The sequence below is a fragment of the Sander vitreus genome, chromosome 11 (assembly GCF_031162955.1).
Source record: "Sander vitreus isolate 19-12246 chromosome 11, sanVit1, whole genome shotgun sequence".
Taxonomy (NCBI): Eukaryota; Metazoa; Chordata; class Actinopteri; order Perciformes; family Percidae; genus Sander; species Sander vitreus.
This window is the reverse complement of record NC_135865.1, coordinates 23,627,869-23,641,397: the sequence shown is the minus strand read 5'-3', so window position 1 is coordinate 23,641,397 and position 13,529 is coordinate 23,627,869. Positions and strand designations below refer to the sequence as shown.

General features: G+C 40.6%; 1 protein-coding gene across 4 annotated transcripts in view; it reads left to right on the top strand.

The window, feature by feature from the left end:
- The window catches only part of sema5ba (sema domain, seven thrombospondin repeats (type 1 and type 1-like), transmembrane domain (TM) and short cytoplasmic domain, (semaphorin) 5Ba), a 191,755-nt gene that overhangs the window by 26,375 nt on the left and 151,851 nt on the right, over positions 1 to 13,529 (top strand). For 3 of the 4 annotated variants that reach the window (XM_078262418.1, XM_078262420.1, XM_078262422.1), the window contains exon 2: positions 8,553 to 8,618. The exons of the other annotated variant lie outside the window; for it this stretch is intronic. The gene's annotated coding sequence lies outside the window, so the exon portion shown is untranslated. The remainder of the gene's footprint in view (positions 1 to 8,552; positions 8,619 to 13,529) is intronic. 4 annotated transcript variants of the gene reach the window in all.

Genomic DNA, 13,529 nt, shown 5'->3' with positions numbered 1-13,529 from the left:
TGTGCGACACACTTCAGCAGCCTCACAAAAGGGACCCATCAATTGAACACTACAGTGTATCTCATGTTCTCCATGTTTGTGTCAAGTGCTGTAAAATTAATCCAGATCATTTTCTGCCCGCTTGGCAAGACTGGCGCAGCCATTTGGCTGCTGCACAATTTGGATGTGTGGATCAATATTCAGCTCGATAAGTATAATGTTGGTTTGAAGCTGAGGTCCCTGGTGCCGCCTGCCTGCAGACAATTCAATCCCCCCGCTATGCACTTCTCTCTGCACCAACACAACAAACTGTAATTGGAACAACCAAGTTCACTTACAGACACGCATGTGAACAGCCTCTCCCACAAACAAGCACTCTAGGACACAGACAGAGAGAAGAGGAAGACCCAAAGCACTCATGGATACACACATATAAAATGTTCCATCATACACACACACACGCACGCATGCACCCACGCACACACGCACGCACGCACACACACACACACACACACACACACACACACACACAAACTGACACCCAGTTGTGTAACCACATTTACTACAGTAGCAGACTAATCAAGAGCCCCAGGGACACATGAAGACTCTGCTGGAAAGCCTTTATCCCACAGCAAACACCTGGTCTAGGGGAGTAAATGCACTCACACAAGTTGCACACGCAGACACAGCAGGTCTTTTGTACTCTCTGATGTCTGTCTTACTACTTTCATGGTCATTCTTTTCTTATTTTAGTTCTTTGTTGCATTGTTTGCTATAACTGAATTCTAAATTAATCTTATGAAAAGACATTTCTTTCAAATCCAGTAGTATAGAATTTTATAATAGCAAGTAAATAAAGTAAAAATCCTGCTAGGGCTGCAGTAGGCTGTGTTATGATGTGATAAATGATATATATTATGGTGATATATGATAGATATTCTGATATTTATGCCTATTCTGTAGTTGACTGAAAGCAAAAGCTTATAAATCAGAAAATATGTACAGGATAAATAAATGATGTGCTCAAATACATGAGCAACATTTTGATTAAATGTAAATAAGTAGGCCTAATATATGAGGCATAACATACAAAAACCAAACAACAGTCCCAATTGACTACGGTCTGTTATAAAATATGATTGTTTTTCACAATCATATTAATGTTAATAAGACATAGAGACCTAAAAGAAAAAAAGAATTTCAGAAAAAAAAGAATTTCAGAAAATTCAGTCAACTAATTACTGTAAATCAATACATTTAGCCAACTCATCATCATCATCATCATCATCAACAACTTTTAAATAACTAAATTATACAGTCCTCCAGAGTCCTCCTCTGTCCCTCTTCCAGGTGTTAGCTTGTCCTCGTTAGCAATTCTTCTTTGCATTCAGGTGACCCAGTAAGCTATAACAGTGAGTAGTGCACAATACCAGGACCCTGGAACTGGAAATAGCTTCATGAAATGCAGCCATAATTAATGTATTGATTACACCTGTGCTCTTTTAGCTATGCCATGTCAAACGGACTGCATTTAGCCATCGTCAACAAGACACGAGACAAGTGCACAGGCATTAATAACTGTCGCATGACGCAAGTTTAAATGAAGGTAAGAGAAAAGGAGGACGTGTGAAAACAGAGAGGCGTTTTAAACTATCAATTATTTTGAGCATGTCAGTTTTAAAGCTAGGAATGTTGCTAGCCCAGCCGTTGTATCTGCTAGGCCCTGCTAGCAAAGGGGTAACTTTAGTGGCTAGTGCAGGATAAAGTATTTAGCTAAAGCAAGCCATGCTAGTTTAGCTAGTTAGTTTTATGTACTTGACAACTGCATATGACTCCTCCTAATATGTTATGATACTTGTTGTAAATGTGTTGTTTATGTTTGGTTTTAAATCACTTGTAATCCTGCCTATTGCAATGGTGATTGTATGAGACAATAATGACAATTGTAAGTAGGCTAATTGGTTTCTTATCGTACATTTTTATCATAATAACTACGTTACTTGTAGTAAAAAAGTTATTGTGGTTACTCAGGTAATCTTCAATCTGTTAAAGTTGATTCAAAATACAAAAAGAATTGATAGTTCAAAAATAAGATTCTTAATGCCCTTATGTTAACTGTTACATTTTTGTTCTTTGAGAAACTCAGCTTTAGTTTAAGAAATAACATTTGTTCAAGTAACTGAAGGCCATATTAAGATCATAATAACGATTTTGTCTTTCTTTTGTACCACCAAAAACACCAACTATTGTGAACATTGTCCATCATTAACATTCAGTATTTCACTCTGCCCTGGTAAAATACCGTCTGTAGGTATAAGGCGAGGATTGATGCATTTAAATAGCGTAGTTAGCTCTCCATCATTTCTCAGGTCAGCTGGTCAGTCGTGCAGTTTGTAGCGTTAAAACTAACGCTGATGTATTTGGAGCCTCGGGCTTCTTTTAATGGAGGTGCCACTTTATTATGAAAGAAGCTTGAGCTTAGTGAGCAATCAGATAAGTCTGAAATTGGTTTTGAACTACAAAAACGCAGATATTTATATAACAGTTATCATACTGTATCCATGGAGGTGTGGATGTGTGGGTGCATGGACACAAACAGCAGGCCTGTCCACATTAACATTAGCAATTCTTTTATTCCTTCTGTGGTCTTTAACATTCAGTCCCTGTTTACATCTCAGCTGTAACCTTTTAGCTATTTGTCACCATTTTTGCAATAACACAAGTGACCTTTCCTCTAACCTGGGGAGGTTTCTGAGAAAATGGGGGTGCGGGGTTAGAGGTCAGGCCTTATATAAACAGGTGTCAAGTGCTATGATGGAAAGCCAAGGACATATGAAACTGGGCTGGAAACCTGGCCTGTAAGAGACGTAAGAGGACGGAGCAGAATAACAAGGGTAATGGATGACTTTGCCTGTCAATGCGATGCCATGGTTTCAGGTTGTGCAAGTTAAACCGTCTCGTCTGTAAGAGACAACCTTTTAGGAAGCAGCATGTGTGTCTTGTGTGTAATGCTGTGCCATGTGAGTCAGCCTCTTGGATTTGTTATATTATTTAACCAGTGTAATTGCCATTGTCTTTCTCTCTCTCTCTCTCTCTCTCTCTCTCTCTCTCTGTCTCTCTCTCTGTCTCTCTCTCTGTCCTTCAAGTCCAATCGAGACAGTGGGCTTTACATCAGTGATTCTGTGATATATACATGGAATTGACATGACTTGACCTGACTTAACTTATTAGTTTGGGATGTAAACAATGTAATGTATCCTGGGTTCCAATCATTCCATTCATTGTATGCATAAGGTGACTGATAGGCTACGTTCAGACAGCAGGCAAAAGTGGCCCAAATCAGATTTTTTTGGGGTCAAGTGACCAGGTCAGACTTCTTCAGAAGTAGTGTGAACACTCAAATCTAGCCTTGATCAGATTTTTTCAAATCAGATTCAGGCCACTTCCATATGAGGGCCTGAATCAGACCGAGGTCTGATTTTTTTTCAATGCGGCCGCAGTGTGAACAACCAAGGCGGATTTGATGCAACTTTTACGTCAGTAACCCTTGCTGCGCCCTCGTCCCTCCCCGCAGGGACGGGGCCCCCTGCTCCCGGTGCGGCTGTCAACCGAGGCAAACTGTCCTCAGTGCGCCCCAACCGTGTTGCGTCGCCATGGCGGGGATCGGCTCACGTAAAAGGCGTCAAGGGTCTGTGGCGATGTCGGCAACCCCCCGACCCATCTTCAAACACGAACCAAGGACTCTAACGCACGCGCACAGTCAGAGGGTCAAAGGGAAGTCAAGGGAAAGTGATGTGATGCAATAGCGTGCTGCGTCTGATGTCATTGTTATTGTTCTTTTGCGCATGCGGGTCAGTTCACACTGGAATCTATAGGCCACATTTTAAAAGGTAATGTGAACAGCCAAACAAAAAATCGGATCTGAGCAAAAAATCCAAATTAAGCATTAAGACTTGTAGTAGTAATAGTTGGATGGGCATGGAATGGCTTAAATCATCAGTATAAAAGACAATGAACTGCATTAGAAAATATCTTTAAGTCAAAAGTGCAGGCCTGTGGACTAAGAGAGGCCAGTATGAACAGCGGGAATGACTACATCAAGCAAAAACTGTTTTAACGTCCATATGGGCATCAGTAGAGATTTGTTTTGGGGGTGGGTAGCCTTTTATTTTTTTGTGTAATGGTGATATCTCTGATTACATTCCGGGTCCAATATTACAATTTAAATTTAAATACAGCCTTACTTTTTTTAATTGCCATCAGCCTTTTTACAGCATCCTGTCTGTTCTCACTTAGACTGCCTCGGACGTAATGCTTCTGTGTTTGTTTTTGTTGTGTTTGTTTTAGCCTAGATTTGTCCTGAGGCTGAGAATTGTTAAGATTCCAGTGTTAGGGGAGTGTTGTTGTTCCACAATGCTTTTCATAGTTTAAGTGGAGGCCATTGTTGACAGGATGTGATTGCCTTTTTCTATATTCTGATCAGTACTGGATAATGGCTTATCTCTGCCCTGCATGCATTGTTTGTCAGGTGCAATTTACTGATTCAAATTTTTTTTTAAAAGATTATTTTTTTGGGCTTTTCTGCCTTTATTTGGTAGGACAGCTAAGTGAGAAAGGGGAGAGAGAGGGGCAAGACACGCAGGAAATTGTCACAGGTCAGATTCAAACCCTGGACCTCTGCGTCGAGGAATAAGCCTCTCAGTACATGTGCGCCTGCTCTACCCACTGAGCCAACCCAGCCACAATTCAAAACTTTTCTGCCGCATTCTGAGTGAAGTTTCTACGGAAGTTTTACATTTTTCAACTGGATCAATATATTTGAAGGGGCAATGTTATCAGCCATGTTGGCTTCTTAAGGCTTTACCAAGCTATAAGTGTTTGTGTTGGTCAGTAGGCAAAAAAGTGACAGCACATAATGCACAGATAATGCTTGGTGATTTAGAAACTGTGTCATTGCATGGTTTATCTGGCAGACTCATTGTTTATCCCCAACACTGCCCCTCAGTTAAGTAGCCAATGTCAGAAAGTCAATGTTGACTTTTGCTTTCACACAGGACACAGTCAGCGGTCTCTTGACCTGACCTCCCCCCTACATGAACTTTGTTGATCTTTAAACTACGTCGCAATATAAGTCAGTAGGGACTAAATGGCATCAAATGACATGCGAAAAGCAAAAAATGAATTGTGATAACAACTAAAATGACTTTTGAAATTTGGTGATACCAGGCTGAATTTTACAAAACATCCACCACAGGTTAGAGTTGCCATTAGGCCTGGTTGGTCAGTTAATCAGTCAGTGAATTGACAGACAATTGACATCTGTTCAGATACGTGGACAAAATGTTGTCCTTTTGTATAATGAACTTTTAGTTTGAACAATTTATTTAAGAACTATTTTCAGTTTGAAAACACATGTATTTGTTAGCCACAGCCATTTGAACTCCAGCCACACAGACCAAGATTGTCGTTGGTGATTGGGAAGAAAACTCAGTGACAATTACTCGGGATTTCCACCGAATGCAGAACGTCTGTGGATCGGCTCCACTGCGTGTCGGCTCCGTGCTCCGCCATCCGTCAATACCCACCAGGTCCGGATTTGTTGCGTAACGGCTGCGACCATGACTGACAGCTGAAGTCACGAGGACCCACGAGATCTCGCGAATTCAGGTAGAATAGAACCACAAAACCAACAACAGTTGAGGAGTAGAGGGGAAACAACTCTGTGCTGTGTTTTCAAGGTGTAGTGCAGGGAAATATGATCCGCCGAGCACGGTGTATTTTATTTTGAAAATTAACCGGATGTTTTATTTTGCTTCTGTGCTCGACTTCCTGTCCCGCACTGTCTGCCCTGTGCTGAATTGCTGCGGAGCTCTCCGGCGTCCGGCAAAAATAGAAGCTCTGCGTATCTGCTCCGGAGGGCTGCCAGAGCTGTGCCGGAGTCGGAACGCAGCCGTTCTGCAGTCAGTGGAAATACACACATTGACTTTAATGGAAACCTAATGACTGGAGTGGATCCGCAGATGTCCCGCAACTGGTGGAAATTGGGGGTTAACCTTACTGGTGGTAACATTGTAAGGCAATACAGACTATATTAGAGGTTTCTATGACTCTACAACTTTTTCTTTCAACAAAATGTTTTGAGTGCCATTGATTAAGTTGATATCATGCAGTGTGTCCTTGTTCAGTAAAAAGTAGAATCTGTTTTTTTAGATTTCAGAAAAAAAAGTTTGTTTAGCACCAGCACCCTGCTACAGTTTGATGTAAACTGGGAAGCTGCAGGCAATAGATGTGTGTGTGTGTGTGTGTGTGTGTGTGTGTGTGTGTGTGTGTGTGTGTGTGTGTTGATTTTCACTGCTGGATCTGATGGCGACCGTTGTTAAACACTTCTTATGGACAGAAATGAGGGAGATGTGGAATTTCACAAGTTTTTGACAGATCTTAAAGAGAGCTCCAGATTAGTGCACAAGAGTGTGGCCTCAAACTCATGACTGGTTTGTCTGCCTCACACTGTTATCAGAAGGGTCGCTGGTTATAGAGCATCTCAAGTTCACTACCCACACACACACACACACACACACACACACACACACAATAAATTAGGTAATAACAACAAAAATGACTAAATCTCTTGAGGACTAAAATACTAAAATGCATAATATTTTATTATGTTAATATCAGTGCGAGGGGATGTTTCTTGCCTTTCAGTGTAGATTCAGACCAGTTACCACGGTTACCATGATTATCTCCAGCAGTTTAACTTTTTTTAGGGCGTTTGGACATTAACAGTACCATGGAACTAGATGACCTAAATTGAATGCAATAATTTTTATCAATTACACCTGTGCTTTTCCTGCCATGACATGACACACTGTCTACTGTAAAAAGGTCTATTTGCCACGCTAGTGACAAGTCGGTTGGTCAGGCTAGACTGAAATGTGGGATGGATAACCATGAAATTTGGTACAGGCATTCATGGTTCCTAGAGGATGAATCATTTTGGTGATCTTCTGACTTTTCGTCTAACAACTATCGGACAGAACATTCTAATCGGCATAACTTGCTTATCCACATGATGAATGGGCCTCAAGCTTAGGTTCTGATGCTATCTGTATTGTGTTTATGAAACCACAGCTCTGCAGTGTCATTTGCATCACACGTCTGTCAGTGATCTGGTCGATAAAGTTTTACTGAATTTGAGCAGGGTTGAGTAGTCCCAGACTTTGTTTGTCTGGGGTAGAGGTCACTGCTGGTGTGTGTGTGTGTGTGTGTGTGTGTGGCTGAAAGAGAATAAAACTATAGGTCACAGACTAAGCAATTTATGAGAAGTCTTCCTCCTCACTTGTTGCAGTGGATGAAGCCTGATCCCACACTGACATTAGAGATTATGGGGAGGTTTTCTGTTTGAGCGGACACTTCCCGCTGCTCAGCCCTAAATTCCCAGCTTAGCTCCATAGAAAATCCCCTTAACTGCATTTGTCTACCTGTCTTTGTGACTGTTCGGTCTCAGCATTGAGCCGGAGAATCTGATAGAAGATCTTTGAACCGGATTTTAATTCATTTAAAAAAAAAATTATAATCAATGAATCGTAATTAATGAAGCAAAATTCCAAGTATTCTCTAGTTTCAGCTTCTCAAATGTGAGAATTTGTTGTTGTTTTCTGTTTTATATCACTGTAAGTTAATTTGAATTCATTCATTCAATTGTAATACATAATTGTAAATAATTAATATTTCTGACATTTTATAGACTAATTGGCAAACAAGTTTGTTGAAAAAGGCATTTATCAATAATGAAATTAGCTGCAGCCCTAAATACAATCAAAGGCATCTGCTAAATGCTGTTTTGCATTCATGCTAATGAGTAGCAGCATCCTGACAAAGGCACAGTTGATTATACTGTATGTGTAAGCAGAAGTGATAAGTCTTACTGGAGCGATCACATGACAATAATCAATGCATTTTTGATTCATTTTTGTCATTCTGTGTGGAAGTGAAAGAAACAGCAGCCATATCATGGCGGTTGATGCTGTAAGAGGGATGGCAGGTCTGAGCTGCTCTTTCAGGTTGCCGTAGAAACCAACCAGGGCCATTTGTTCCAATTTGCTCTGTGGCTTTGAGATCAAAAAGCTTGGAACCCAAAGTGTTCTCTGCATATTAGTATCCACGTTGGCTTCAGGCTCCTCATTTTCATCTATATTGTTAATTTACAGTTGAACATATTTGGGCTGTACTTTCTGTGCAATACAGGGCTTCTTATGGTATATGAGGTTTAGGGTTCAATGTGTTTGAACTGTATTGAACTTTGTGGTTTGTTATTGTCCAGCTAGACCTTTACTTGATGTAAAGGCATCTTGCAGGTCCCTCTTTTTGTTCAGCCCCCAACCGCATGAAGTCTCCCTTTAAATGCCATTCCTGCTCCGCCTCCTCCGCTCCATTGAAAAGTTGGCGGTTTGTTTACGAGAGCGCCAGCACTTCTTTGTGGCTCTGCACCCTGCTTATGAGAGGGAGGTGAGCAGCTAGTGAAAGACTCACCCCTCCCCCTCCTCTCTCTCTCTGTCTCTCCCTTCTTCCAGAATCAGTTTGAAAAGGACAGACAGCCCTCTCTGACCCCCTCCCCGCACCCCAGTGATGCTTAGCTGGTGAGTACACTTGCATCAAAACTTTTCATGCCACTTTCAATCATTTCTTTGATTAGTTTCTGCTTTTACCTGAATTTTCTGCTTTGTATTTGTTACGAATTTCTTTTTCTTTTTTTTTTCTTGTGTGTTCAATTTTGCTGGCAAACACCAAACTTCTCTCTGGCCTTGTGAATATTTGTTGCTAGTCATCTTTTTCTCTCAATCTCACTTTCTCTAAATGTCTCTCTTCCCTCCCCCCAAAATCTCTGTGGCCTCTGTAGTAAAGGTTTTTTGGTGAAAGGCCTTTTCTATTCTGACTGAGTAAAGTGATTTGAAAAGCAGTGGTGACAGTATGGCAGTGAGGGCGGAAGAGAGGAGGATAAGCAGTAAAGATTGGGGAACTGGTAGAAGGGCTTCATACAGGCTGCTAATGGACAAGTATTATCTCTCTCTCTCTCTCTCTCTCTCTCTCTCTCTCTCTCTCTCTCTCTCTCTCTCTCTCTCTCTGTAAATGTGAATCACTGCGGTGTAGACAGCCTTGAGCCTAGGTAGCACAGTACACCAGTGAAATCATTGTTCAGATGAGATGTGACACGAGTGCACAATCACCTTGTGACATCACCTCCACTACTATTAGTTTGAACAGTAAGACAATACTCTCATTATTACATCCCTCAACACCTGAGACTCATTGTTATTTTTTTTTTATTTTTTTTTTTTTTTTTTTTGAGACTCATTGTTTTTTGATAGTATTTTTTACAATCGTTTCAAGCATTTTTATTAGATGGCACACAGGGAGGAAATGTGGAGTGAGGGAGCTGACATGCAACAAAGCTCCCCAACTGGATGGAGTTACATGGTCAGCATCTTAAACCCCTTGGTCACCAGAACACCCCATTTTCTTTTTTTTCTTTCTTTTTTAACCAATTTTACCTAAAAATACCTGAAGATAATTGTTTTGTCTGGATTTAATGTCCTCATGCATATAGAAGTCATTGCATGTCCTACCCCAAGAGGACTTGTTAAGCTGTGTAAGGTCCTCTCTTGATAGGGACAACTCAAAAAGTGCTTCCATTCACAGCAAATGAAGTGGAAGTTTCATTGGTGGCAATCATTGAGTATTCCCTCACATACAGTATATTGATCTTGTATTTGTGCTAAAAATATAAATTTCTGTATTATTGATTGTTCCGAAAAAATAATTCAAAATACAGGTAAACACCAGGTGCAAAACTAAAAATACTGGGCTTTAGATATATTTTAGGCAATGTTGCCCAGACCAAAAGTAATGAACATAATATTTTAGGTTACCTCACTTAGATCAGGATTAACAGAGCTGAATTACTTGTAAATAATAATAATAAAAAAAAAAAACCTTCTTAATATTACGTTTGATCCATCGAAAGAGGATATTTGGCAGGAAGGACACAAAGTCTGTTTGGTTACTCAAAAAATGGTGATGGCTTTATTGGTTGGATTTTATCTTTGCACTTTCTACTCCAGGAAGAGGTCACCAGTAATGTTCTGCTTTCTTCCAAGAAGTAACAGTTTTTCAGGAAGTTAGTGTCCTTTTTGATAACGTCACAAGCACATGTCCTGTCACAGTAACAATTCTAGTGCATGCTAACTTCAGCAAAGGCACAGAAAACAAAAAACGAATATGAATCAAACATTCTTGTAGACTCGACTGTCAAACATCATTAAACATGTGGGTGTTTGTGTAATTGTTTAATCTAAATGCTGTAAATCAATCTATGTTGTATTCACAGTATTCAAGCTCTGCTTTGTTGCCATTGAAATGGCATAATTAAGATGTGTATCTTCATTCAGGCATAATTAGAGATTTTGTGAATACACATGAACATGAGAATACTAAGCAAGCATATTGCCTGAAGCCGTGTTGTTATCTGTTGTTGTCCAAAACTATTGTTTACTGTAGGCTGATCAGTGGAAAAATTATTAAAAAGTAAAATGTGTCATTCTTGCAGCATAAATTGCAGCAGATTCAGTTTACAAAAACAAAAAGTGTGTGTATATATACAAAGCTCCCAAACTCCACAAACAAGATCATTATAGTTATCAATAGCCTTTCGATTTATTGGCTACAGACGACGGCTGCCATCTGCTATCAGTTATCAGATGTATTGGTAACAATATGAGAACCAAATTTATCAAAACTTTAGAAGAAATGTCTTTAGGGTTCATCACCTGATCATGGCCTTGCATGAACACTAGGGGTGGCACGGTTCACAAAACCCACGGTTCGGTTCGTATCACGGTTTTAGGGTCACTGTTTCCGGTTCTGTACGGTTCTTGTTATTTTTTCTTTTAATCTTTAACACTCCAGAAATATACTTCAGCATATGATATATAGCTAAAATTAGCATATTGAATGCATGTTGCACAATGCATGCACACAGTGGCAGTTCTATCTATTGTTTTATTTCCGCTGTCATCATAGGTAACATGAAATCCAAAATGTTCCCACACACCAGAATTAGATGACGCTGGCGCATCCTCCAACTCTGGCCAGCCTTCCTTTTCTCTCCCACTTACAATTTCTACACATGACGTGACCTGCAGCGCTCCACACTCCACTTGAGGAGCGCTCAGCTCGGCTCGCCGCCTCTCAAAAGCTGACGAAAATCTTTTAAACTGACCTTTGTCGATAAAAAAAAAAGACAGATTCAGCAACTGTATGGCCTATTTCTCGCTTAAAATGTTTTCAGAAACATGTTTCGGTGAACTATTTTCGTAAAATACGAGATCGTATTCAGAACGAGACACCATTAGAGTCTGTTTTGAAATTTGGGAGCAGCAAGACCCACGTGACGCGTTCGTCCAATCAGCTGCCATGTGTTACGTTTGTCACGCTCATCCCGCTCGTAATTTCCGGTAAATGTTTTAACATAGGTGTCGAAAGTGGGCACTACGGCAGTAAGTGGTTAGTACACATTAACAGTGTACTGATGAACCGTGCGACGCTCACACGCTCCGAACCGAGACAAGCGAACTGAACGGTTCGGATGTTTTTTCATGACCCGTACCACTCCTAATGAACACAGATCCTGTTCTTTCTGGGATGAAACTGAGATTGAACATTTAACTTGTAAAAAAAAATCCTTTACTGGCAAAAACAAAAACCTTTTAGAAGAGCACAGGCCAATTCATCATGAAAAGCACAGACCACTTCTGCTCCAAACTCACCCTCTTCTCACTCTCTGTGTTTAATAACCCTGAAGGCCAGCCTGGCATTTGCTTATGTTCTGTTGTTTTACTCCCCTTGCTCAGCACTCACCTCCTTCTCACTTACTCTGCTCGATTCAATTTGTGGCCTTAATGTCTTTCCTAATATGTGTCATTGGAGCAGAGCAGCGATGCTCTCTCTCTAGCTGCTTTGAGGAAGCTCCTCTGTGTTTGTCTTGGTTTACTCTGCTCCTCTGGGAGGAGATCAGGGGCTCCAGTCATGGTTGGTATGTTGTCTTCTCCAGCTCCGCTGGTGTTTGCTGATATTTAGTTCAGGATGACAATAAGCCGGAAGAAAACAAGCTCCTTTCAGGCCAATAAGAGAGAAAAGGGTTGAACTGAGGGAGGGAGAGACCTAGAAAACAAGGGGACTCATCCCTGGATGGGGATTCTCTTTAAAGCTTTCTGGTTGTGGCCCCTAGGGTCGAATTAAGGGAGTGTCATTATCCCTGGCAAATTACCATGCTGCCTTTGTGGTCCAGCCATGGTACTTTAGGGTGCCTTAAAACGTGGCTGAGCCGTGCCTATTCAGCTCACAAAAAGAGAGGCCGCTGGCAGATCCTTGGCCTGGCTCACAGAGGAGGCATTCACACCACATCGGGTGGGATGGTGACAGTGGTGACGGTGATGGAGAGGGTCTCCTGAGATGAGTTAAAATCGCTCGGGCCAAGGCCAATGTTTCATAGTCTTAAACGCATGCCAGCTGATGATGTCATCACTTGGCTTCAATTAGAGTTTGATCAGCCGTGGAAATCTCCTATCTGATAAGGAGACTCATGAACATGGTTTCCATGCCAGTTCTATCAGACCTGCATGTATTCATCCATTACCCATACCAGGACTTGGATCCAGTCTTTCAGTGGACTAATTGCTAATTAGCCGCGTAGCAACAAATCACCAGCTCGCTACAAATTAGCTTGTTTTTCCTTCAACTTTTGGAAACTTACGTCGCCTCCTTTTGAATAAACTACAGCTGCTGTCAGATCTCTGTCTCATCTTACCCAGTGAACAGTCTCTCGTGAATATCATGTGCAAGTGTGCACAGTTTATTACCTGTTATCAATCCTTTAGTCAATCAACAGAAAATGAATCTATCATAATTTTGATAGATCAATTGTCACTGTAAAGAAAAAATGCCAAACGTTTTAGTTGCACCATCTCAAATGATAAGATGTGTTGCTTTATATACTTAGATTTTTAATATCTTTGGGTTCAAGATGTGTTAAAAAATTAGCTCTTGGCATATTTTACATGTTTTTGAAAATAAATCTTGTATATAAAATTGAGTTTTGACCACTATGATGTGCAAAATAGCCCTTTGCTCTTTCTTAAATTGACCTGATGATGTTAAAAACTCAATTTAAAGGCTTGAGGACTAATAGTTTTTAAAAGTTTTATTTTGTATATTTATAGGAATTGCAGTTGACTGGAGAACTAGACAATTATATGAGCTACAGCCAGCTGTGAAGCAGGAGGTAGAGCAGGTTGTCCACTAATCACAGGGTTCAATTACTGTGGGCAGGACGTTGATCCCTCACATTGCTGCTGATGGTCAGGCCATCACTGGTAGCTCACTACTGAAAGAGTGAATTAGAGTCAAATTGTAGTCAAATTGTAAAGTGCTGTAAATATAAATGCTCTCCATCTATGAACCTGTTTATTGGCAAAATCAAATACCGAATTATA